We start from the raw sequence: 23,042 nt of genomic DNA on the forward strand, positions 1-23,042 counted from the left end.
AGAGAAAGACAAATACCATATGTTATCACTTATATGTGGAATCTAAAATATGACACAAATGAACTTATCTGTGAAACAGACTCACAGACATAGAGAACAGACTTGTGGTTGCCAAGGGGGAGAGGGTTGGGGGAGGGATGGATTGGGAGTTTGGGATTAGCAGATGCAAACTATCATATATAGAATGGATAAACAACAAGGTCTTACTGCATAGCACAGAGAACGATATTCAATATCCCATGATAAACCATAATGGAAAAGAATATTAAAAAAAAATGTATATATATGTATAACTGAATCACTTTGCTGTACAGCAGTAATTAACACAACGTTGTAAATCAACTTTACTTCAATAAAAAAATAAAATAAAATAAAAGGAATCATACAATTGAAAATACATACTGGAAAAGAATATGAAAAACAATGTATATATATGTATAACTGAATCACTTTTTTGTACAGCAGAAATTAACATTGTAAATCAACTCTACTGGACTAAAGTAAATTTTTTAAAAATACATATATATACACACATACATACGTATAGAAATACATATATATGTATATAGTTATATACATATATAAATATATATGTATATGTGTATATATATGTATATGTATGTGTATATGTATATACATATATGTATATGTATATATGTATATATATACATATACAAATATATGTGTATATATGTGTATAGTTGACCTTGGCCAGAACAATGGACAGAAAAAATTAAATTTAACAAATTTAACCAATTGATTTAACCAATGAGATTCAATTGAAAAGACATGTAAAGTCCAGAATTTAGTATAAAATAAAGGCATATGCACTATAGCCTATCCAAAGAAGCAGATGATTAGACTATGGAATAGACTTGGAGGATATGGCAAACCTCTTTATATATCAGAAAGGCTGTCTTATGTAAAAGGAGCTGAACTTAATTTGTCTAGCTTCAGAAAGCAGAATAGGACCAATGAGTTGAAGTTGTAAGGAAACATTTTTTAAAGGCTTTATGGTAATTATAGCTAACCAATGAAAAATACTCATTATACGCTATTATTCCAGTCCACTTCTTGATTCTATACGGTAGAACCTCAAACTATTTTTCATATCTTTTAGATCATGCATGCATAATTTTAAAATGAGTGAAAAGTTCAAATTCCATGCAAGTATCATAAAGTATAGTAAGATTGATTTTTCTTTTCATCCAGCTGCCTTAGTGTCATGCTCTCTCAGATTTAATTTTCTACATCATGAAAAAAGAGTGATTATTGTTTTTAATTTCAAGATTATTAGGACTTTAAGACTCACCTAGTGCAATTGCCCATAAAATCCCCCCTCAGCATTCCTACTGGTTGGACAGTCCCAGCAATGGGTGTAAATCACTGGTTCCCAAGACAACCCATACCATCTCTAAACCACCATGGCAATTAGAAAGTTCTTACCTACTGTGGTGAGTAGAATAATGGCCCCCAAAGATTTTATATCCAAATCCCACAAACCTGTGAATATATTATCTTATATGGCAAAACGGAATTTACAGATCAAGTTAAGGATCTTGAGATGGGAGATTATCTTGGATTATCCAGGTAAGCCCAGTAAGGGTTCTTATAATAGGGAGACAAGAGGGTCAGAGTCAGGGAGATTGGAAGATGATACACTGCTGGCTCTGAAGATGGAGAAAGGAGGACAGGAACCAAGGAATGAAGGCTGCCTCAAGAAGCTGGATAGGCAAGGAAACAGATTCTCCAGTGCAGCCTTGCTGACACCTTGACTTTAGCCCCATAAGATCCATTTCTTCTGACCTCTAGAACTAAAAAGTAATAAATCTGTGGTGTTTGCAGCCACTAAGTTTGTGGTGATTTGTTACAGCAACAAAAGAAAACTAATATGCCTTCTATTGAACCAAAATGTCTCTCCCCAAAGCGTCATTGGTCTCTGGTCCACGTTGAATAGGTTTAATCTTTTTTCCGTATGAGGGCTTTTCAACTATTCGAAGATCAAAATTTTGACATTACTAAAACATTCCTGTTTCAGCTTTTACATCTTTAGTTCCTTCACGCTTTTCTCACATGACTACTCCAATTTAATTAGCTTTCCTATTCTTTGTCTTCTGGAAAAGTCCTCTTTAGTTCTGTGGCTTAGAGCAGAATCATGTTATCCACATGTCATCTGACCAGCACACTGGTATAATTCTTTGGTGGCAGAAAAATCCACTGACACAAATCACATTTAGTCCATTCTCTTATTTTTCTTTAACTTTTACTGAGCACTGATGTAGAACACACTACAACTTACTAAGAGTAATGGTGTTTAATAATTTGAGCTAGACACAAGACATCATTCTTACATATTACTAGAAAAGTTTCTTGAGGTTTCTTAAGATATGGTCATAGAGACAATTAATTAAATGAGTTCACTCAATAAATAAAATGAGTTTACAGTTACTCACCTGCAATTATTCATGTATACTTTCTCTTCTTGAGAAATCTAACAACATCCTGGTTTCTGTTTTATTGTATTTGATCAACTTTTGAACTTTCTTTTTCTTTCTTTTACTTTCAGAGAGATTTTAAGACCTGCTCTTCATTCCCAGTGTTCTGAAGTTTCACAGTAATATGATTTGGTGTGTGGTTTGCTTATATTGTTATGCTAGGCACTTGGCAAAGCTTTTTAATCTTATTTTCTTATATTATTTCTTCTCTACTTTTCTTCCTTCCATTTGCTTTCTCTTTATGAGATCTTGAACCACTTAAATTATTTGTCTAATTTCTTTTTGTTCTATGTTTTCCATCTTCTTGTTTTGGGTTGTTCATTTTGGTTTTGTTGTTGCTGTTACACTATTTTCTGGGAAATTTATTATATTAGTTTGCTAGGGCTGTTGTAACAAAATGCCACAGAATGGGTGGTTTAAATGACAGAAATTTATTTTCTCACAGTTCTGGAGGCTGGAAGTCGAAGGTCAAGTTGCCAGTGGAGGTGGTTTCTTCTGAGACCTCTCTCCTCAGCCTGCACGCATCAGCCCTCTCACTGCTCTTCACAGGTTGTCCCGCTGTGTGCACACACCCTGCTATCTCTCTAGGTGTTCTAATCTCTTCTTATATGAACATCAGTCAGATTGGATTAGAGCACACTCTAAGAGCCTCATGTAACTTAATTACCTCTTTAAAGCCCTATCTCCAATTACTGTCACATTCTGAGGTACTGGGGTTAGGAGGGTGGGTTAGGGCTTCAACATATGAATCTGGTGGGGGACACAATTCAGTCTGTGACATTTATTCAACCTTTCTATCAAACATTTGGTTTAATTTTTAATTTCTGCCATCAGTTTTTTTCTAGAGCTCTTTTTTATTCTCTTAATATACATTTTTATTGTATCCTGTCCTTGTTCATGGATTTATTATCTTTTCTTATCTCTCTGAGAATCTGTTTGGTCTTTTCTTTTTTCTTTACTTCTTACACTGTCTTTGCTTCCTCTGAGTTCACTTCACGTAAAGTTTTTCCTCAAATATCTAGGGATCTTCCAAAGTTCATCCACATTTAAGAGGGACCTATTTAAGAGACTGAAAAGCTGATTAGAAACTGTGAAATTAGGAAAGACTTGACAGTGGACTTTGTTGTAGGATGATCAGGCTGTAAGCCAGCTTATTTTGTTGGGTCAAGAGAAAGGAGCACATTAAGGAAATGAGTGACGAGCAGTGAGCCGTGCCCATGGAACACAGGGGTAAGATCATAATAGATTTGTTTGTGATAGTTCCCTGTATGATGGGAGCCCTCAGGTCTCGATAAATTCGATGAACCTGTAGAACAACAATGGTGTGGTGTGGGATTGATTTCACATGGTCCAAAGAGACGAGAAGCTTCAAGCTAGCATGAAACTCATACACACTGTATACAAAAATAAGTTCAAAATGGCTTAAAGTCCTAAATGTAAGGCCTGAAACCATAAATCTCCTAGAGAAAAACTTAGGCAGAACACTCTTTTACATAAATCGTAGCAATATCTTTCTGGATCTGTCTCCTGAGGCAAAAGAAACAAAAGCAAAAATAAACAAATGGGATCTAATTAAACTTAAAAGCTTTTGCACAGCAAAGGAAACCATCAACAAAATGAAAAGACAACCTACTGAATGGGAGAAAATACTTGCAAATGAAATGACTGATAAGAGGGTAATATCCAAAATATATAAATAGCTCATACAGCTCAATATCAAAAATGTAACCCAGGGCTTCCCTGGTGGCACAGTGGTTAAGAATCCGCCTGCCATTGCAGGAGACACGGGTTCGAGCCCTGGCCCGGGAAGATCCCACATGCCGTGGAGCAATTAAGCCTGTGTGCCACGACTGCTGAGCCTGCACTCTAGAGCCCACGAGCCACAACTACTGAGCCCGCGTGCCACAACTGCTGAGGCCCGTGTGCCTAGAGCCCGTGCTCCACAACAAGAGAAGCCACTGCAATGAGAAGCCCGCGCACCGCAAGGAAGAGTAGCCCCCACTCGCCGCAACTAGAGAAGGCCCGCATGCAGCAACGAAGACCCAACACAGCCAAAAATAAATTAATTAATTAATTAATTTTAAAAAAATGTAACCCAATTAAAAATGGGCACAACACATGAATAGACATTTTTCCAAAGAAGACATACAGATGGTCAATAGGTACATGAAAAGATGCCCAACGTTGCTAATCATCAGAGAAATACAAGTCAAAACTACAATGAAATCTCACCTCACACCTGTCAGGATGGCTAGCATCCAAAGGTCTACAAATAACAAATGTTGGCAAGGATGTGGAGAAAAGGGAACCCTAGTACCCTGTTGGTGGGAATGTAAATTGGTGCAGCCGCCATGAAAAACAGTATGGAGGTTCTCAAAAAAACTAAAAACAGAACTACTATATAATCCAGCAATTCCACTCCTGGGCATATAACTGAAGAAAGTGAAAACACTACTTCAGAAAGATACACGCACCTCAGTGTTCACAGCAGCATTATTTACAATAGCCAACATATGGAACCAACCCAAACGCCCATCAACAGATGAATGGACAAAGAAATTTGGATAGGATGAGCACGATATACCTTCTCTTTTCCTTAAGGCAGAAAGGCTTCATGAGAAAAGACTTGATGGTAACCATTTCTTTACTTATTTTTTTTCCTTTGGTGGATTTTGGCAGGGCTGCTCTGTCAGATGATACTAAGGCCCATTTTTTTTTTTTTTCACTCTGTGTGACAGGGAAACAACCAGGTTTAAAGGAAATAGAGCTGTCCTCTTCTCCCAGCTTGTTGATCTGGGCAAGAAGAAGTGATTTATATATATACAATGGAATATTAGCCATAAAAAAGAGTGAAATTCTGCCATTTGCAACAATGTGGATAGACCTAGAGGGTATTATGCTTAGCAAAATAAGTCAGAGAAAGACAAATACTCTATGTCATCACTCATATGTGGAATCTAAAAAATAAAACAAACAAATGTATATACCAAAATAGAAACAGACATACAGATATAGAGAACAAACTAGTGGTTACCAATGGGGAGAGGGAAGGGGAGAGGGGCAAGATAGGGGTAGAGGATTAAGAAATACAAACTACTATGTATAAAATAAATATGCAACAAGGATATACTGTACAGCACAGGGAAATATAGCCATTATTTTGTAAGAACTTTAAATGGTGTATAATCTCTAAAAATATTGAATCACTGTGTTATACACCTGAAACTCATATAATATAAATCACCTACACTTCAATTAAAAAAAAATCACGGTCTAGCCAGAAAGTAGGAGGTAGGGGGACTTGACTGGGCAAGAACATGAGAGGGATCTTCCTGATGCAGGAACCACAGGGTGGGCAGTGTAATACTGCGAGTTTTTTGTGGCACACCAAACAAGACATCGCGGTTATCACTGCCACTTTGGCGCTGTTCTCTGCGATGTTTGTGCAGTGGGGGTGGGGCAAGATGGGAGGAAGAGTTTGTTCTGTATTGCATTTCAGTGCTTTTATAATCAGAGGAAAAACAGTAATTCAATTTTAAGAGACTTTCAAATCAAAGTGGCTACTCCACATAACCTCCACTAGTTCCTCCACTCAGTTTTAATAATATTTTGCATTTATTAAAAATGTTTCTACTTGTTCAATTAATGTATTTTGTAAAGTTTGATTCATTCTCTAAGCCATCATCAGAACTGTGGCAGGAACAAGTCCCTCCATCGCTTGAGGGCACTAGGTGTTAAGAACCTTGCCCAGATAAACAAGCTGGGAGAAGAGGACAGCTCTATTTCCTTTAAACCTGGTTGTTTCCCTGTCACACAGAGTGAAAAAAAAAAAAAAAAAAAAAATGGGCCTTAGTATCATCTGACAGAGCAGCCCTGCCAAAATCCACCAAAGGAAAAAAAATAAGTAAAGAAATGGTTACCCTCAAGTCTTTTCTCATGAAGCCTTTCTGCCTTAAGGAAAAGAGAAGGTATATCGTGCTCATCCTATCCAAATTTCTTCCTTCTGTGTCCCCCATGCCACCACTCCCAAGTCTTCTTAACCTGAAATTCCTTTAACCAGAGACCAGAAAAAGAAAACCTGGAAAATGCCAATACCATAAAATTAAAAATCACATTTACTTTATTTTTTTTAACTTTTTATTTTATATCGGAGTATAGCCGATTAACAACGTTGTGATAGTTTCAGATGCACAGCAAAGCGACTCTGCCACACATATACATGTATCCATTCTCCCCCAAACTCTCCGCCCATCCAGGCTGCCACATAACATTGAGCAGAGTTCCCTGTGCTATACAGTAGGTCCTGTTGGTTATCCGTTTTAAATATAGCAATGTGTACATGTCAGTCCCAAACTCCCTAACTATCCCTTCCCTCCACCCTTCCCCACTGCTAACCATAAGTTCTTCTCTAGGTCTGTGAGTCTGTTTCGTAAATAAGTTCATTTGTATCATTTCTTTTTAGAATCCGCATATAAGCGATATCGTACCATTACAAATCACATTTTCTTTAAATCACACAAAAATGTGTCCGAAGATGCCTTCTTACTTGAGGGGAAAAGGAAAATTTGTCTTATTTGCATTTTACTTTATTGTTTAAAAAAATGCCTAGAATGGCAGGGAAAAGACCAGAGAGGAAGAAGCTGGGAGTACTAAGTGTGCTTGTTTTCTACCTTCAGTCACTCCCCCATTTCACCTGGGGCCCAGCTCAGTAAGAGAGGGTTTGTTCTCAGGCAGGTATGGAGGGTTTGACAACCACTGAGAGGTACTTAGAAACAGGAAATCGAAATGCCAAAGACAGCAAATATTTTTTACAGACCACACTTTTCCTTCATTCTCGTTGACAAAATTGCAATTAAATAACTTTTATCAAGAGGCAGTAAGGAGTCGTTTGTTTTCTTTTTTTAAGTTAAAAATTTTTTAAAGATACCTCACGTGGTCTCATATTCTGAAAAAATACAGATTATGAGACTTCAAAAAACAATTTGAACTAGGACATGTGGTCTTTCTCTGCTAAAGAGAGCTTTGCAAAGAGATTGTTTCTTTAAAAAACAAGTTTAAAAGAATCAAGCCCCACTGGAATAAAACCTTTATCAGAGATAGAACCTCTGAGAGCTTGTCTTGATTCCTGAAATCACTTTCGGAAATCACTCCTCAAAATTAAGAGATTAAAAGCATTGTTGATCTGGGTGTATATTATGAGAAAGACCCACAATCCGGGTCTATCTCTGGCACTTACAAGTCACATATCCTTTGCCAACTTACTTATACTCTTGGATTTCAGTCTCTCCTCATTTGTAAAGAGGGCCAATAACATTTGTCTCCTAAAATGAGGATTAGATGGGGTGATGTGTGAAAAGCACAATGCCAGACACTCAGTAAACCATATCTACTATTATTAGTAGTAGTAGTACTACTTATTAAACCACCCATTATCTTCATGCCTCTAGGAATATGACAATCTGGTATTGGATCTGGGGGGAAGGAAAGGCTTATCCACAGGGATTTTGAAGGCCAGTCCTGATGAAGTGCCCTGTGAAGAGCTCCAAGCAGCTGAGGGCCAGCATGAGGACACTGATGAAAAAGAAGAAGGGGCCAACCACAGGGCTGCCTGAAAACCCACTTAGAGAATTGCCCAGAGCTGTCCCTGCTCTTGTTCACTGGCTTAAGGTTCAGATTAATATTTCAAAAACGTGCCAAATATTCTTCTTAAAAGATTTTTGCTAGGCTGAAGCCTAAATATAGACTACAAAGAGACTGGGGGGAAATCCAATCAACTTTTTGGTTCCCAATACCTCTTAAGTTGCTCCTGACCGTGAGCATGTGAAGAATGTTCATTCGGAGCAAATCTGAATGCTGAGAACGATATCCATCTTCAGTCCCAGAGGAATCCCAGGGCTCTCGTTTCCATCTCTTGCTGAGAACAAGCAATACTGCCAAAACTGACAGACAGACTGCCCTGGGAGACCAGTTCACCAGTGGCTTCATGAAGGCTAACATGTCCATGTCACTATCACATGCGGGGTGAGTGGACGTGTTCTAATGACTCACCCACAAGCCTGGTGCTCAGAAAGCAGCAGCGAAATGAGGGTCTCCAGTGTAGACCTGGGGGATTTAAGGGAGTCAGGGCAGGGTGAGGGGATGGGGAGCACAGGATTCTGAAAATTTGCATTAAGGATAAGGAATTCCAATTTTTACTGTGCAGACAAATCAAATTTCCCAGGAATTTCTAGAAAACTCAGAATCACCCATGATAACCATCAGGGCCTCTTTCTCCAGTCTAGTCATTTGTTATATCTGTCTGTTCTTTCATCAAGACTCTTGCATCTGCCCCTTTCTTTCTATGACCACTACCCAAATTCAGGCCCCTACCCCGTCATGTCCTAACTTAACGCTATCATTTCACAGTGCTCTTTCTTATCCCTCCTCCTCCTCAGAGGTAAAGTCTTCTAAAAATCCTCCTAGCTGCATGTGAAACTGTAGCAGGATTCTCAACCAGAGGGTAAGAAGCATTCACTTTAAGAGTAACTGGAAGATTGTTGAGGTGGCCCTAAGGGGCGTGGGATGAGGGAGGTTGACTTACATGAGAGGTTGAAAATAACTCTTCCTCAGGGAGGAGCGGCCCTTACATAAAAGCTTGGCCTGATAATAAAGCTTCAGCGTTAGAAGGGAGGGCAGATTTTCGGTATGATTCCAGTTAGTCAATTTTCCTCTGACCCGGGCCCTATGGACTCATGATGGAGTCCCCAAGGAGACAGGGGCTAAATGTACAAACAGAAAGAATGAAGCTCAATATGAAGACAGAAAAGAGAGTCTCCCCACATCAGGGAAGAAAATGAAGTGGTTTCGGTGTGCCAAAGAAGCAATCATGGTAACGAGGGCCCTGTGAGTGGCATTGGCACCGTCCAGTGTCCAGCGTCCATGACAAAAGGTGGAAGCTGGCAGTGATAGGAGGGGGATTTCCCAACATCTCCCCAAAGGCACCAGAAGGTTCTTGGCACCTTTTGCATTTGCTTCACCAGAAGCAGCAGTCCCAGGAGCAAATGGTCCTGTACAGGCAAAGCAGAGAAGAACATGGCAAACCAGTGTGAGCTGGAAACACCGTGCTCATTATGTTTTGTGAGGTAGTCCTGAGACTCTACACATTTGGGGAGATTTCTTTGAAGGGAATTTGTAAGTCTCCACCAAAATGGTGGGGACATTTATGCTATTGCTGTAGTCCCTTTTTTACCTTCAGGTTGGGGTGGCTTGAGGAAATCTGGTATTTAATCACAAGACAGTTCACCGGAGGAGAGAAACTTATATTTGTTAAATGCGTACTATATGTTAGGTATCACGATAAGTACATTTGCATCTATTAATCTTTACCATAACTCTAAAATCAGATGTTTTTACCCCTTTTTAATTAAAGGTGAAGAAACTGAGGTTCAGGGTAGTTAAATTACCTGCACAAGATCACATAGCTTGCCAGGACTGTGAGCTTGAACACAGAGTCCTTGCTTTTACCATTATACTTGGACTTGTGGAGGAAAACCGTCTTCTGCAATGGCTGCTACCAGATGGATAACATCAAAAGGTGATTGATTCATTACCATTCTACATTAAGTATCATGTCCTGAATATGCTCTGTTAGCATCAAAGACATCACTAAATATAAACAAGCCAAATTCAGAGACCCATTATGTTACTTTTACAAAAACATTATGTGTGCATAATGGAAAGGAAAGCAAAAGGAAAGCAAAGGAAAACAGCAAAAGGGAACAGTTGGCAGGTCCCAGTGACAGCTGTGAATCTTCTTATCTACACCATCAGTGAAATTCTAGAAGGGATGCATTACAGTGAATGAGAATGAAATGAAATTGGCCTTGTGCCTATGCAAGCTTCTTGTCAGTGTTCTGCCTCTGGGATTCCAAGGTCTACTGGGAATGCTGTTCAATTGCATTAAGCATTCTCTGACCTTAAGAAAATAGATCCTGTTTGAAACAAGCACTTATCTGAGTCATTCCAGAATCTACCTCTAAGCACTACGTTGCAGTGACACAAATACACTCCAGAAGTAAATAAAAGTGTTTTTTTGTGTAAAATGTACATAGAATGAAAGCCAAGTGTGAGTGTTAGTGGTAGAAGCAAAGAGAGGGTGAAGCAGTCAAAACAAGTGATGTTGGGCTTCCCTGGTGGCACAGTGGTTAAGAATCTGCCTGCCATTGCAGGGGACACGGGTTCGAGCCCTGGTCCGGGAAGACCCCACATGCTGCGGAGCAACTAAGCCTGTGAGCCACAACTAGTGAAGCCCGTGTGCCTAGAGCCCGTGCTCCGCAACAAAAGTCACTAAAATGAGAAGCCCGCGCACTGCAACGAAGAGTAGTTCCTGCTCGCCCTAACTAGAGAAAGCCCGTGTGCAGCAACAAAGACCCAACGCAGCCAAAAATAAATAAGTAAAATAAATAAATTTTTTTAAAAAACAAAAAAACAAGTGATGTTGGTCACTTTGGTGTCTCACAAACATCTCACACTCTCCTTCATCAAAGCTGCATTTACCATCTTGCCCCTCTTCCTGGCTGTCTTAGCTCAGGAAATGGCTCCAACATCCACCCAGTTGTCAAGCCTGAGACCAAACATCCAAAGTGACTTGTCTCTCCCTTTCCACTCACACCTAGTCAACCGTTGGATCCTTTTGTCCCTACATTCTAATTATTTCTCCATCCCTCCCTTTGACCTCAACCTCACTTATACTACCTGAACTAAAGTCACCATTATCTCTTCTCTGATTTGCAGAAAAACTTTCCAACCGATCTCTCTCCATGCTGTTTGTCCTCATTAAATCGTTCTCCAAATATATCAAAAGTAGTCTCATTTTTTCATTTAAATTGTGGTAAAATACACATAAAACGTATCATCTTAACCATTTTTAAGTGTGCAGTCAGTGGCCATTAAGTATGTTCACATGGTTCTCCCATCATCACCACCATCCATCCACAGAACTCTTTTCATCTGACAAAACTGAAATTCTGTGCGTGTTAAACAATTACACCCATTCCCTCCTCCTCCCGGCACCTGGTAACCATCATACTGTTTTCTGTCTATGAGTCTGACTACTCTAGGTACCTCAAATAAGTGGAATCAAACAATATTTGTCCTTTTATGTCTGGCTTATTTCACTTAGCATAATACCCTCAAGGTTCATCCATGTTGTAGCCTGTATCGTATTTCCTTGCTTTTTAAAGCTGATTAATATTCCATTGCATGTATATATAACACTTTGTTTATACATTCCTCTGTGGATGGACACTTGGGTTACTTCCACCTTTTAGTTTTTAATAATGCTGCTATGGACATGGGTTTATATTTCTTCGAGCCTCTGCTTTCAATTCTTTTGGGCATATACCTACAAGTGGAATCATATGGTAGATTTAATTTTTTGAGGAATCACCATACTGTTTTCCATGGTGGTTGCACCATTTACATTCTTACTAACAGTGCACAAGGGATCCAGCTTCTTCATATTCCCACCAACACTTGTTATTTTCTGGTTTTTTGATAGTAGCCACCTAAAGGGTGATATCTCATTGTGGTTTTGACTTGCTTTAGTGATGTTGAGCAACTTCTTTTGTGCTTGTTGGACACCTGTGTGTCTTTTTTGGAGAAATCTCTATTCAAGTCCTGTGTTCACTTTTCAGTTGAGCTGTTTGGGGTGGGGGTAGGGTTGTTATTAAAGTACAGCCTTACTTTTATTTTCCACTGTAATTTTTAGTTTCCAACTATAATTCTACCAGATTTTATTTCTTCACAATTTAAGGCCGTGTTTAAGGTGTACAACAGTTAAAGATAGTTGTGTTTTTTTAGTAGATTGTTCCTTTTACCGATCTGGAAGGCAGACATCCCTTTTAATGCGTTTTTGCCCTGAATCTGCGATTTTAATATTGATATACTATGTATTTGTTGTTGTTGTTTAGTAATTGCCTGGCAATCAGCTTTTACCTTTCATAATTTTCATATTTCTAGTCATGACTTTTCTTTTCCACTTAGAGAAGTCCTTTGAACATTTGTGACAATATGGATGGACCTCGAGGGCATTATGCTAAGTGAAATAAGCCAGACAAAGACAAATACCATATGATCTCTCTTACATGTGGCATTTAAAAAGAAAAAGAAAAGTTCATAGATACAGATACAGAGAATAGATTGAAGGTTGCCAAAGGCAGGGGTTGGGGAGAAATGGGTAAAGTGTATCAAAAGGTTTTAAAAAAAAAAGATGTAGAATCAATTTCACCCATCATTGAATCTGGGCTAGCTTTTGACTTGCTGTATCCAACAGAATGTAGAAAAAGTAAATCCTTCTGCTTTTGCTCCCTTGGAACACAGCCCTGAGACTGCCAACTGAGGGAGTCGAGTCTAGCCTACGGGAGGACGAGAGGCCAGTGGAGGAGAGCTGCTCCTGCTGAGTCCCCAGAACCCAATCATCTGACCGACAGTGTGCTCCACCTGTGAGCAAGGCCGTGTTACATCATCCAGTCCCGGTTCAGAGGCCACAACTTCTGCAGCTGCAAAAGTAATTCCAGGGGATATCAGCAGAGGATCCCAAACCAAACTGCTGACCGCAGAATCATGAGCTAATAAGATGGCTGTGATTTTAAGAAACTAAGTTTGGATTGGTTTGTTACATGGCAATAAATAAGTAATACACCAAGTGTAGCAGGGAGGCTGGGACTTAAAAAAACAAAAACAAGGGAGGAAATAACCAGTATCAGGATTACTAAAGGAGGCATTTTGCTGGGCGTGATTGGTCTTCGCAGAGTTTAAGCCTTGGCCTCTGCTTCAAGATGCTGAAAATACAGAAGAGAGACAAAACATGTGTCCATGAATAGGATCAGGAAGATATTTGGGGCAAGTGAGTGATCCAGGCAGGAGGTTCAGAGGAGAGAGAGACCCTGACTGGGGAAGCCCGGGAAGCTACTCCGGGGGGGGTAGGAGCTGAACCCCTGCCACTTCCTACCATGAGAGCCTTTAATGCCTAAGGGACTCAAATGATCTGAAAGAAGACTGCATTTCATAGTGGCTTCAAGTGTGGGCTGGGAAGTCAAATGGAACTGAGTTTGCATCCCATCTCTGCAACTAATTGCTTTGTGACCTTGTGCAAATTGCTTGACCTCTCTGTGCCTCTATTACCTCATTTGTAAAATGGGAGTAATAATAGTACCTCCCTTATAAGCTTGTCATAAGCAATTAAAGAGATTGGTACAGAGTACATGTTCAGTTGCATTGAGTATTACTAATATTGTCACTTTCTTACACCTCTATGAACAGTTTGATGTACCAATTTGGGCAGGGAGACAGACTGCACTTCTGTGGAGAGGCCCAGGCAACAGGCATCCCTCATTCCTCTGTCCCCTCAGCAGTCATTTATGATGCACACTGTATGTGCTAAGAACAGCTACCATTTCCACCCAGGTTGTTGAGGAACTGCCCAGAAGGGAATTGAATGGAAATGAGTCAAATGTGATTGCCATAGAGCACACAGATTTTGTTAATGTTCTACTTCTAAAGGTGGGTGGTAGTAACACGATTGAGGATTTTTAAATTATTTTTTAAACATGACATGTATGTTATTTTCATCCTCTGTACACACACAAATTTTGGAAGTAAAAATATATAAGTAGGTAGATATACATCAAGGGTTGAAAGAGTCTAGGTTTGGCCATACCATGTTGGTGTACACAGCGTTTTAAAAATTTTGATGAAGTGGCCCACATTTTTAAATAAGGAAAATGTTATGTAAAAATCCAGATTTTGGCCTTATCTTGAAAAATTGGAAGGCCTGGCAACACTGAGCATAGTCCTGAAGGTGACACTCAGACCTGGAGCAGCAACAGTTTTTGGGTTTGGAGTGTTTGCTCAAGGTCCCCCATGCCCACCACTTCCTATTCTCCCTCAAATCTGGATCCCTTATCATTGAATTTTGTAATTCTCCATATGATTTTTAATGGCTATACATATAATACAGCAATTCTACAACAAGCAATCTAATCATAAACTCTGTGAAAACTTTACAGTTACTTCCTTAGGAAATTGCTCAGAAGTATAACATATGTGTCAAAGGATATTCTCATTTAAAACTTTAATTCCAAGAAAATGAATGAATGTATCAATTTGGAATGTATGAGAATGCCTATAGTCTCTGAATGGACTGGAATATATGAGAATGTCTATAGTCTCTGACTGTAACCGATAACGAATATCAGTAATTAACCTTTCCCACTCTAATGGATGAAAACCAATAGCTAATTATTCTTCTAATTTCCATTTATTTAACCACAAATAAGGTTAGCCCTTTTTTCATGTTTATGGCCGTTTCTACAGTAAGTTGTCTATTCACATCTCTGGACCTTTTCTCATCATTTCTTAGTGATTTATAAAATATCTTTGTGTATCAGAGATATTAACTGATAGTCCCTATCAGTTTGTCATCTATTTTTTAAATTTATTTCATTGAAGTATAGTTGATTTACAATGTTGTGTTAATTTCTGCTGTACAACAAAGTTACACACATGTATACATTTTTTTCATGTTCTTTTCCATTAAGTTTATCACAGGATATTGAATATAGTTCCCTGTGCTTTATAGTAGGGCCTTGTTGTTTCTCCATTCTGTATATAATAGTTTGCATCTGTTAGTCCCAAACTCCCAGTCTATCCCTCTCCCATCCTTCTTCCCCTTTGGCAACCACAAGTCTGTTTTCTACGTTTGTGAGTCTGTTTCACAGATAAGTTCATTTGTGTCATATTTTAGATTCCACGTATGGTATTTGTCTTTCTCTTTCTGACTTACTTCGCTTAGCATGATAATCTCTAGGTCCATCCATGTTGCTGCAAATGGCATTATTTCATTCTTTTTTATGGCTGAGTAGAATTCCATTGTGTATATGTACCACATTTTCTTCATCCATTCATCTGTCAATGGAGTTTGTCACCTATTTTTAAGCATTGTTTATGATGGGCATTGAGAAGGGTTGTCAACACAGAGACTTATAATGTTATGTTATGTTAGTCTTATTAATCTTTATAAGGGCCAATAGAAAGAATTAAAATATTGATTAGGTACCTTTTTCCTTTCAAATAGAACAAATTTACCTTTTGTTATGAAAGTAATATGTCCATTGTTTTTAAAAATTCAACAGGACTGAATACAGGAATATTTAAAGAAGAAAGTAAAATTAACTACAAATCCTACCATCCATAGTGTCTATATTTTAAATATTACAGAAAAAACTTTCTCTGCAAGTTTATTGAGCCCCTTGGAGAAAAATGAATGTATATCTTTATCACTATCTTTGCTAAACAGAGGAACTCTGCTGGTAAAATTTGGTACTACTTTTAATGACCACAATGTAAATAACTTGGCTTGTTTATAAAATAGCCACACAGGGGCAGCTTTCTAATCTTTCATCCCGAAATCACGTGGCAGGGCTGTTCTTAGAGCCGGCCAAGCCATATAGGGCCTTTGGATCATCGGTGGCTCATCAATGACCAAGTACACAGGCCAAGTAGGAGTTTTCCCCCTTTTCTGGTGGGCTTTCAAGGCTAACAGTCAAGGACACTCACCTTTGTCTGCTTCTTCGCTAGTCTTCTGAGCACATAAGCAAATGGGCCATATTAGGGAAAATGAGGCCTAGGTATCAAATAGCAACAAAAGTCTAAATGGTGTATGAGGACAAAAGGCCAGCAGCCTTATCCTGTACCTTCAATGCCTAACCCCCCATCTTCTTTGGAGACTTTATTTTTTGTTTATGTCTATAGTCTAATCATTTTACATTAAAGAACCCAATGAGTTTAAACTCAACTGTCATTTCTCTAAATTCATTTATAAACTCTATTTTTACTTCTCTAAATCCATTTGTTGGGAGTACACGTATTTGATATAGGTACAACTGTACAAATATTCTATTATGTGTTGTGCATTATTCATCTCAACAATCTCTTATGTACTTTTCAGTGACCAAAAGAAACCCCAGAGCTTTTATTTCTAGTGGCTTTGTAGCATTCTATCTTCTTAAAATAACTTTTTTGATTATTTGTTCAGCTATTACTTTCTTCCTGAACACTTGAATTGCTCTCAGTGTTATGTCCTTTTAATTCAAGACAGGTCTGTACAATCACTTTTTGGTTGTTTCCTTTGAGTTTATTTCATTGAGGCATAGGCCCGAGGTTAAACATTATAAACAGCTTTACAACTCAAGTGAGTAGCACTTTCGGTGAAACAACTGTGGTCTCATCATGTGATCTCCTTTCATCAGAGTTAGTTTCATTAGTGCTAATGAAGGAATAAAGAAGAATTTCTCTGGTGGGAACCACCCAGCTGTGACGGCCACCCTTGGCCACTGCCGAAAACCCACTGACATTTTGCTCAAATTCCCTCAGACCTGGGCCCTGCAAAAATTTCTCAAAGGTGAGTCTGACCCATTCACTCAGAAAGAAAGAGCTTCTCTGTGGGCAGCTGTCCCATTTGCCAACCTCAACACGTTGCTCCATCACAGGGCCTCCAATAGACTAAGTGCCTTAACCCCAAAGCAGACAGCAGACACTGCCCTGCAGGTCCGCACTCATCCACATAGACATCAGGATGCACTCTCTGGAGTGTGCCCTCCTTACCCAGGTCATCCATGAGCAGTCTGGCCAGGGGCCTGGCCTCTTTGGAATTTGTGTAGTGTATTTTGTGAGTACTGCCAACCCTGCCCACCCTTCCTATAACACCCAAGTCCAAACACCATGAACTCCACTTCCCTCAACCAATAAATATCTTTTGGGAGCGTTGACTTCCACACTTGGCCCCTAATCAATTCTCAACATAGTAGCCAGAGTGATCCACGTAAATGTAGATCAGATCATGTCTGTCTTGTGCTCAGAACACACACTCTCCCCTCCCCAAAGGCTTCCCAAACCAAAGGACTTTCAATGGCTACAAGGCCCTCTGAAGTCTGGCTCCCTGTCAAGTATATGACCACTTCTCCTACCTCCCACCCACTCCGCTCGAGACCTGCTGGTTCTCTTGTTACTCTCCAACACATCAAACTCGCTCCCACCTCAGGCTTTCTGCCCTCGTTGTTCTCTCACAGAGAGAACACACTTCCCCTAGAAAGCAATCAGCATACCTCACTCCCTTCCTTTAGGTACTTGGCCAAATGCCATATCTCAATGAGGATTCCTTAAACCCAGGTTGAAATTGAAACCACCCCCCCTCTTTCCACTTACTATTCTCCTTTCCTGCTTTTATTTCCATACTATTACTACACATACCCACTATATTACAATTATACATACACCTAAGTGCTTATAGTCAGTCCCCACCACCATGCCCTAAGGTCCATGAGAGCAGAGATTTTTGTCTGTTTTATTCACTGCTATATCTTCAGTGACTCCCAGGCTTACTCACTGGCACATGGCAGGCATCCAACACAAATTTTTTTGATGAATTACTACAGGCCTTGCACAATGCCAGGCACTAAGGAGATACAACAATTTACAGGAACAACCCCCATCCCCCAGAAACTCTTGGTTTAGCTGGGAAGTTGGATAATTGCTAATACCTTATAAAGTCAGATTTCTAAGGCTGACACCCTAGAAACTACTTAGTTCCTCTTAGACACTGTGACTGCACCTAAGAGAAGATGCCTCCCGGAGGAGGGTAGTTTATGGGTTGTGGTTTTGTGGCCGAACTGCCTGGTTTCACATAGACACTGCTAGCTTGGACTAAAGCTAGAAATATTTTAGCTTTTTTCTTTTTTTTAATCCTCATTTGTGCTTTTTCTATGCACATTTTTTTTTTATTAAAATGGTAGAGGATAATAATTTTCAGTCTTGGATTATACGTAACCCTTGAGTCAAAGAGGCCCATATAACAAAGTGTCTAACTGAACTTTTAGAGAGAGTTTCTCTTGATTCAAAACCATACCTAGAACAACATTAGGATGACTACTATTTAAAAAAACAAAAACAAACAAAACAGACAATAACAACTGTTGGAGAGGATGTGGAGAAACTGGAACTCTTGGGAGTTGGTGGGAATATAAAATGGTGCAGTCATTATGGAAAACAGTATGGCAGTTCCTCAAAAAATTAAATACAGAACTACCATATGATGCAGTATTTCCACTTCTGGGTATATACCCCCAAAATTGAAAGCAGGATCTCAAAAGAGATATTTGCACCCCCATATTCATAGAGCATTGTTCACAATAGCCAAAGGGTGAAAGCAACCCAAATGTCCATCTACAAATGAATGGATAAGTAAAATGTGGTATACACATACAATGGAATATTATTCAGGCTTACAAGGGAAGGAAATTCTGACATATGCTACAACATGAATGAACCTTGAGGACATTATGCTAAGTGAAATGAGACTCACAGTGTATGGTTCCACTTATATGAAGTACATAGAGTAGTCAAACTCATGGAAACTGAAAGTAGAATGGTGGTTGTCAAGGCTAGGGGGGAGGGGAAATGGGGAGTTGTTTAATGGGATCGAGTTTCAGCTTTGCAAGATGTAAAGGTCCTGGTGATTGATTGCACAACAGTGTGATATACTCAACACTACTGAACTATACACTTAAAAATGGTTAAGATGGTAAATTTTCCATTATATATATTTACCACAATTAAAATTTTTTTCATTAAAAAAACACACCTAGAAAAAAATAAGAAATCTCCCTGTTGGACCTGTTGGTATTTAAATACCTGGGCACCAACTGTTTCTTGTGTAAGCACATCGGTCTCAGTATATCAAAAACAATTTTTTTAAAAGAAAGAAAAACATCAGCAGGTATTAGATGGTCTACAGTGGGAATACCACAGTAATCTATAGTTTCTCTATATTCAACTCTTCCTCCATTTCCTGAAATGATTGTCTTCTGATGAAATCAATAGTCCCCAAGTGAGGAGTGAGCTAGAGGATACTTTTCACACCTAGGATTCACCATCTACTGATGTAGCCTGTCACAAAGTATAACTGGTTCATGAGGGACGGTGCCTCCAAGAGATGAAATGGTTAAGGAACTAATGATATGGATCTCGAGGCTTAATTAAAGACTGACCGGCAAATAAGACTTCTTCTCATTGCAGGCAGAGGACCCAGCATGAGGAAGACAGAGAGGCCTGATAGGGAATAGTGTATATGTCAGCATTGGTTTCAGTGAATACTTTGGTGCTTCGTAGCCATGAGCGTGCATAGGAAGGACTAGTGATAGAAGAGAACATGCTATTCATTATCTTTGGGAAAATTATTTAATCTCTCTAAGCTCAGCTTTCTCATTTAAAAAGTGGAGATAGAACTGCTAACCTCACAGAGTTGTTGTGAAGGTTAAATGAGATTAACTGAAAAGTCCTGTTATACTGACTAGCACATGAGACACATAATAATTGTTAATTATCAGTATTATTCTAGAAATCATGAAAGATCTCATGACCCAAGGCAAAGAATTTTAATTATAGCCTGTAAAAATGAAAAGCCAATAAAGGGGTTTTTTTAATCTTTAAAAAAAAACACTTAAGAGCATTATGACTAGATGTACATTTAGAAAAAAATATTCAGGTGACATTTTAGAAGTGGACAAGATCAGGGAGCAGTAAAGGAAGGGAGACACGTTTGGAGCCTGGTACAAGTTCCAGGTGACAGATAAGGAGTGTGTGAACAAAGGTAACTGACCAAAACATCCAAACTGATCATGTTTATTCTCAGTCAGCAGGAATGGGAATATTCAAATGAGCATGGGAAACACTTCTTTTGTTTAATTCTCTGTGTCTCCCAAGAGGAAAAGAGATAGCAGTAAAAGTGATAAACAAAGCTTTCCTGCCCTAGACCCTATAAGCAAGCGGCCAAGGTCTATACTGTTATGCAGGGAGCAAACTGACTGCAAGTCCTTCTGAAATTGAACTTCCCAGAGCCTGAAACATACAGGCACAGGACATGAATACTGGGGAGATTCCATCACTGAGAAGATTCTCATTGAATTATTCACTCTCAGCTAAAAGAAGAAGCTGATTCTGGTTAAACAGTGAAATAGATTCTCAGATGGATCTGGGTATTTGAAAAATCTTTTGTATAATCCTATTTAGATACAACAAGGATTTTTAAAATATTTTTACTAGCAGTACTCTTTATTTAAATTAAATCATGCACAGATCAACAATATATAAAAGACATGAAAGTCTTGAACTGTTTTTGACTAAATATGGGTAGAATACATTTGAGGCTGGCATGGAGAAGATGGGTGGGAAGGAAAGAAATTTCCTCTCAACAGCTTTCTCCATGATCCTTCTGGAAACCAGTTTGCAAACCACTTATGCACAATGAGCAAACGTTTACCCTTGCACAGGAGGCAGCTTTTTCAGTTTGGACTTTGAATGATGCCAAATGGGATTGCACAAGTAATAGAATGAACTTTTAATATGTTAAGCATATATCCCCACCCACCCCACCTCTTCTTTGTTTTCTAGACTTTACCTAGGAGTCAGATAACATTAAATCCTCAGGGTCAGAGCCAAAGCAATCACAGCCAGAGAACAAAGAATTCTAGTCATGTAGGTTCTAGTGATACACATTACAAGCCTCAAAGTATACCTTTGTAAATCCATGTCATAAACCATAGCTTTATGAGATGTGGTTTATATCTTTTTAAAAGTCTTTATTGAATTTGTTACAATATTGCTTCTGTTTTATGTTTTGGTTTTTTAGCCACAAGGCATGTGGGATCTTAGCTCCGACCAGGAATCGAACTTGCACCCCCTGCATTGGAAGGCAAAGTCTTAACCACTGGACCACCAGGGAAGTCCCAAGATGTGGCTTTTTAAAATATCAAAAAATATTACTTTTAGAAGAATTCTAAACTTATCAGCATGAAAAATAAGTTTAGAAGAAGTCTTGCTTGGTCACTTAAAGAGGAGAATAAATGCTAGTTAATTCATTAATTAATAATCTTTCTGAAATCAGAGAAGTCATGGACTTTCCGACCATTTGGCCCCATTCCTATCCCTTGAGAGTGAGGAGGAAAGAATGGCCAAAGTTCCATTAGGTCTGGGGAATTCTGAAAGTTGGGCCTCACTTCCCATGCACCAAGGGAAGAGACAACACACCTAGTGCAGATTTTGATATATTTACCCCATCATCAATATGGTCTGGCAACAGAAAATTTAAAACAGTTTAGGGAGAGAGTGACTGCAAGACTGGATCCCAAAGGGCCATGAGAAGTATCTGAAAGTTTCCTGTACCTCCAAGAGGATCATGGGAAGTGGCCAAATGAGGTCCCCAGGATTGGAGCAGGAATTTCAGGCTTATTTCCCTGAACTAACCAAGTCAAAACCTTAAATGACTTAGTAATAATCACTAATTTAACTGAATTTACCTGATGTTTTCTGCCAGTGGAGATGGAGCCTTGAGGTAAAAAATGAATTCAGTTATAAGAAAATAAAGCAAGCACATTTTGTGCAACTGAATTTATGACTTGTGGAAATCTGTACCCAAACACTAATAAAGAATATTTTTGCTATCAAGAACCCCAATCTATGCTAGAAGTTAGCTTTATTAAAGCATCTTCAGATGGATCATAAAATTTAAAAACAGAGATATACAGTAGTTTCTCCATAAGGACAATAACAGAACCGTATTTTATTACAAAAACCCTTGGGGACAGTTGAGTTTCTGAACTCAAGACTATTTTAGATTTTATACAGGTAATATGTAATATTATATATTACCTGAGAAGGGTCTGGGATAGCACATCACAACCAATCAGAATATGAATATACACACTACATGAGATAAAAACTACAGATAAAGACAAGTCAGTGCAATTCAAGTTTCGTCTCCAATTTGTTTCAGATCAGTCTAGGTTTTGCTGCTAAATGAGTTATTTAAAAGCTTTCAGTTTTCAGAACGTCTTGAATTTAAGAATTGAAGATAAGGGATTATGAATCTGTAGAAAATTTCACATGGTTCAGAGAAGGTATCAAAACAAAGTGAAACTTGAGTTACACCTTGAAGACTTGGAAGGACTCTAAAGGGGAGGGAAGAAAGACATACAGACAGAAGCAATGACATGACTACAAGATGTAAGAGAGAACAAATATGTCTAGGAAATCCAAGTAAATCAGATTGGAAAGGTTGTGGTAAGACCTAAGATTTGAAAGGTAGGAAGAAGGAGAAAATAGGAGAAGATTTTGGAAGGTCAGGCTAAAATTAGAGACTTTTTGTAGAAAGCACTCAGAGGGCACAGTGACTTTCAATCCAGAGAGAGTCATGATTATTGGTACACATGATCAAGTGCCAAGAGCTGACAGCTTCTATGACAAGATACAACAGCAAGGGGAGGAGCAGGAGCCTCACACTGGTCCTGCCCCAGAGACCAGTATCAGACAAGATTCTGTACAGCGTTGAAGGGTTTGGTCATCTTCAACCTCAGTTCAGAATACACTCAGGACCAAGACTTTAAGATGAAACAGCAGGATGTCTCAAATGGCAGTCAGCAGGAACCAGGTGTCCCCATAACACAGAAAACCACT

This window comes from Eschrichtius robustus, chromosome 6 (assembly GCF_028021215.1).
Source record: "Eschrichtius robustus isolate mEscRob2 chromosome 6, mEscRob2.pri, whole genome shotgun sequence".
Lineage (NCBI taxonomy): Eukaryota > Metazoa > Chordata > Mammalia > Artiodactyla > Eschrichtiidae > Eschrichtius > Eschrichtius robustus.